The sequence below is a fragment of the Cryptotermes secundus genome, unplaced genomic scaffold (assembly GCF_002891405.2).
Source record: "Cryptotermes secundus unplaced genomic scaffold, Csec_1.0 scaffold17105, whole genome shotgun sequence".
Taxonomy (NCBI): domain Eukaryota; kingdom Metazoa; phylum Arthropoda; class Insecta; order Blattodea; family Kalotermitidae; genus Cryptotermes; species Cryptotermes secundus.
In genome coordinates, this window is record NW_019733107.1 from 2,914 (window position 1) to 7,859 (window position 4,946).

At 40.7% G+C, this 4,946-nt stretch overlaps 1 long non-coding RNA gene across 1 annotated transcript; it reads left to right on the forward strand.

Moving 5' to 3' along the window:
* Positions 1-1,645: 1,645 nt before the first annotated feature.
* On the forward strand, positions 1,646-4,871 carry LOC111867865. Its single transcript, XR_002843411.1, has 3 exons — positions 1,646-1,699; positions 1,971-2,030; positions 4,812-4,871. It is a non-coding gene; the product is annotated as an uncharacterized LOC111867865 (long non-coding RNA).
* Positions 4,872-4,946: the final 75 nt, after the last annotated feature.

Here is a 4,946-nt window from a genome sequence, read left to right on the forward strand (position 1 = left end):
TTCCATAGTTAGTGGCCTCCTATTGTCTCGTAAGATGTCCGTATAGCGGGAAAAACTTCTTTCCACCTCACAGGAACTTAGGGGCGCATGTACAAAAGCCGCTATTTGCTCCACTGTTAGTGATTTTTTACTTGGCAGTTCAATACGGTTACCGACTAAAATTTCTTCAATTTCACAAATTTGTTCATATCCTGGATTTTTTTTTTTAAAGAATGCTGTGTACTTTCTCCTTTACTACTTCACCAACTCTTCCAGGAACCGAATTCAATTTGGAAACAGTGGTTTTGAACACACTTATAGTATTGTTATTGCTTGCCTCCAGTGAGGAAATGGCGGATGGAAGGTGAGAGAAGTGAGCAGATATATAGGAAAGATTAGTTTCTAGTTCTGCGTCTTTTAGTACATCTTGGGAAATTTGAATTGATGCTGCACTTTTGGGATCAAATGTATTCACGGTATTCCTGTTTCTGAATGTTCGGTATAATAACTCGCTGCACACAGCCACGTGGCCCAGCGCATTAAAATTGGTTCTGGCGGAAGTGGAACGCTCGGTGCTACTGCTTTAAAAGCTTCTTTTCTGTATGGCGCTTTAACAAATACCTTCTTCACAGAAGACACCAACTTGTCAACAAGCGGAATATTTGCACGATTTGTTTCTGCAACACGGTGCAACCCATGGGCAAGGCAAGGCAAGGCAAATGTGTCATATTTGGAAATATAACTTTAACAGCAGTACCGCCTTTCATCATACGAATATAACTTGAATCATCAGTCACAATGAGCAATACGCCCTCATACTGAATGCAATTCGGCCATTGTAAATTCATGGAATTGATAAAAAAATTCGCAGATGAGGCAAGTTACGAGTAGAGGGATCGGGGAAGTCCCGTACACGACCATGACTGAAAATTTGAACATAAAATTAAAAAATATGATAAACATTTTAAAAAGGAAATATGCAGTATAAATAGAGATCTTCGAAAATATGATGCTTATTCATAAAACAGACAGAATATGCATTTATATGCACCATCAAACCATGTCCAAAATTTAAGGAATGAAGTAATTCATACAAATATCCAAACGAGCATACTTTCTGGTTGCAAGAAAGAAATATGCATTTGCATTAAAATCCGGTCCCTAGTCATCACATTGGATCCACAGTTGCTACCATACATAATTTGATATTAAATATGGTTAGAGTAGTCCGCGGCATAGCTCAGTTGGTTAGTCAATTCACCCATCGTGTTGCACTAGGTTCCATCCAAGATAATGTCTCTCAGTATTTGTGACGGACACAGTGGCACTGGATCGGGTTTTCTCTGTGAGCTCCAGTTTCTCCTACCAGTTCTTATTCCACCATCTGCCCCACACCTGCTCTATATTTCAGAGAATTTCTGCTAGCTTTTGTGAATTAATATCCGATTTTACGTCTATTCAGCAGCCAGTACGTGTAGTTATTTTTGAATGCACTGATCTAAGCAGGCAATGAAATAACGCTGTAGGTTTTACGAGGTTGTCATGCTGTGAAATTACCTGGGCTTGCCCTGCTCTCCTAAAGAGAACAAATTGGAATTACTGTAACAAGTGAGATATTTGGAGTGTAAATGTGGATCTGTGTAGCATTCTCATGTAGTTTTTTTATTTTTCAGCAATCATTGAGATTTATATTCTCGTAAAGGAGAAGAACCATGTAGAAGTAAGTTTCATCAAAGCAATAATATATGCATAGCTTCTAGTCAGTCTCTAAGTAGTTCACTACTAAGCAATAATAATTTTGTCTAAATGATGTATTGAAATGTTTTCTAGGAGAGAGAGAGATTCATTCAAATTTCTTCGAAGGGATTTGGAAAATAATAAATTGCCATATATTTAAAAAGGCATCTTTCAGAAACTCAGTCACCTGATCAGTAGATGAGTTCCAAATACAATTAATTCTTATACATCCCTTGTACTGGTTTGTGTTGCAGGCGGGAAATGTAATGATCGCAGTTGCATTTGCAATACTATACTTGATGTTCTACCATTGGGTAAGTTCCTTGACAACTGATTCTTTACTTATTAAGCAACACTGTGTCTAGGCAATTTGCCACATTAAAGAAAGGAATGTGGTTCAGTTCCTGGCAAGGTCAGGGATTTTTCCATTATTCACACCGCGAAGACCGGGCATGAGGGCCTGTGCGGTCCGTATTAGTGGGTCCTTGAATTGGTGTGAGGAGGGCTCCTGGGCAGGCTCATCATTTCATTTGCTTCTTTGCCTTTCCTTATCGCATCTGTAAGCAACTCAGACTATATAGCTCCACATGGTATCACGGTTAGTGAATTAGTGGCTCCTCGAACTGGTGTGAGGAGGCCTCCTGGGCAGGCTCATCATTTCATTTGCTTCTTTGCAGTTCCTTATCCCAGCTGTAAGCAACTCAGACTATATAGCGCCACATGGTACCACGATTAGTGAATCGTGAATTTGTCAACACGGGAAAGGAAGCTGCTGTTGACTGATTTTGTCAGTTCCGTCATTTGCTTAGACTGTGGCAGGAAAGCTACGAATTTCTCGGTCAGGATAGTCAATGTCCCGGTCAAGAATCGAACTGGGAACCTCCCAGTACAAGTCGGAACTACTGTAGCTTCGTAACCGTAGAGACTTGAGTTCGAGACTCGTATTTTCGGAAGTTATGGGTTCAAATCCCAGTTGCGACGCCAGCACTCTGACTCATATTCTTCGGACCCTCAATGCATATGCCGGAATATTACCTCAGATACTGTCGTCTCCTTCCGAATCCTCTCCAATTCGTCATTCACATATTTCCCTAACTTTGGGCAGTATGCAGTGTGCGATAATGCAAGTGTCGTGGAGTCACCTACGAACGCCACGGCTGACGACACGACGTTTGCAAAACATTTCGGGCAGATCCCCATACAGGGGTAGGTAGTGGACGTCTGGAAAATTGAGTGCACACATCGTACAAGTCAGCTGTGCACGCACGATCTGAATTTAAGTTAAGGAGCAAAAGGGAGGAAATGTATATTAAGAACAAATACTGGGAAGAACTGATCGCCTAATTTCTTTTGATAGAAAACATTTGCGTCCATAAACTCTTGCATTGTTAGGTGCATATTCCTCGTCGCGGAAACGTGTTTATCAATCCGTTGCTTAGCAACGATGAGGATGGATACATATAAACACATACTGAAAGCAGGCTCACAACACAGGAGCTCGGAGGCGGTGTACTCTCTGCTGTCGGACCACAAGTTATGTAGAGAGGACAAAAACTGACGACAGTGCCCTGCAGTATTCCGGCGTTCAGGCGAAGTGTCACATGCCTGCATATGTTTGTGTTATTAACTTCTCTCATAAGCATTCTTTTAATTTTTTAAAAGATAGAGAGAAATAGGCTACGAAAGCTTCACGACTATTGAGCTGAGCTTGAACAACTGTACCGTGAGACTATTTCGTTTTCAGTGAAAGTTTGTCCCACAGTCACTAATGTCCAGACTGTTTCTGTTTGTGCTGCTTCCAAAACGATGACTTAGACCCCTAAATCTGCGTGCTGCGTCGGTTAACTGTGTACCTTTTTTTTTTAGAGCAGAGAATTTACTGTTTGAGAGAGTCGCACCGGTTGCAGGAATGGTGAAAAACAAGTACGAGTAACTTTGTGACTTCTGGTGAATGTACTCAGATTTGAAAGGGTGAAGTATCTGAGCAGACCCCAAACAACACCGACCCACCCACCCTACCTAAATACCAATTTATGCCTCTGGAGTTCTTTTTTAGGTCTTGGCCGCTTTCCAGGTTCTTGACCTTTTTACACAGTCGGTAGGATCCCTTGCACGGAGATCAGCCGGTCGCAAGTCCTGTACCTATATACAGAATACAAACATCCATGCCTCGAGTGGGATTCGAAACCACGATCCCAGCGTTTGAGCGAGCCAAGACAGTTCCTCATGCCTTACACCTTGCGGCCACTGTGATCGGCGACCCCCCAAAAAGAAGAAGAAGAAGAAGAAGAAGAAGAAAGGAGAAGTAAAGCTATCCCTGTAACAGGCCATGAAGGTCCATATGACATAAAAATTCTTCCGACCAATAAATAACGGAGAATTCGAGTTTTCAGAAGAATAAAATTAAAACACCGACCCTATAATTTCAACGACAAATGAGGGAAAGCCAGAAACGCTTCATAATGGTGTTTCAAATTTCAGGATATTAGAACTGAAGTGAAGTTTAGTTAGAGAGTTTTGGAGAATCACCTGATCAACTGTCCCTTCATAGGGTGGACTAATTCAGATCACAGTCGGCGATAATAGGTTTTTCGATTGTTATTGATCTTTGTCATTCCCTGTCTCTTAGCCGAAAATTCTGAGCGAAAGCATCTCCTTGTTTTAGACCATTTTGGATAGGAAAATGTATGAGACAAATATTTACCTATATGGACTTTACTTTGTTTCATTTAAATCCTTCTCTTCTCAGACACTCGAAATATTGAATAGCGATATGATAAGCTCGCTCGCAAACGGGAGGCAATATTTGGCAATTTTGACTTTACAGAAGTCACGGTTGTTTAATCACGAATTCGACAGAATGCCGGAGGGACTGATAGAAACCGCAAATACTTTAGTCAGTATAGTTGTCTTCCCTAGGCAAATACCGGGATATTCCCTCAATTAGGAAGTGATTACTTCCTTTGATGTATATTCCAACTATATGAATTCTTTATGGTAATGGAGAGTATATATATATATATATATAATTACAGTTATCTTGTAAATGTTGCAGTAACTTGAGAATATCAACAGACATTTATTTCTGTTCACAGAATAATAAGGGCCGTAATAATAATGGCCGTAATAACGAAGCAGCACAACCTGCGAACGGTATGTACAAATCCAGAGTCATCACATTGCAGACTTTTATCAAAGTTGTCCAACTTAAATGCACTAAATCTATAGAC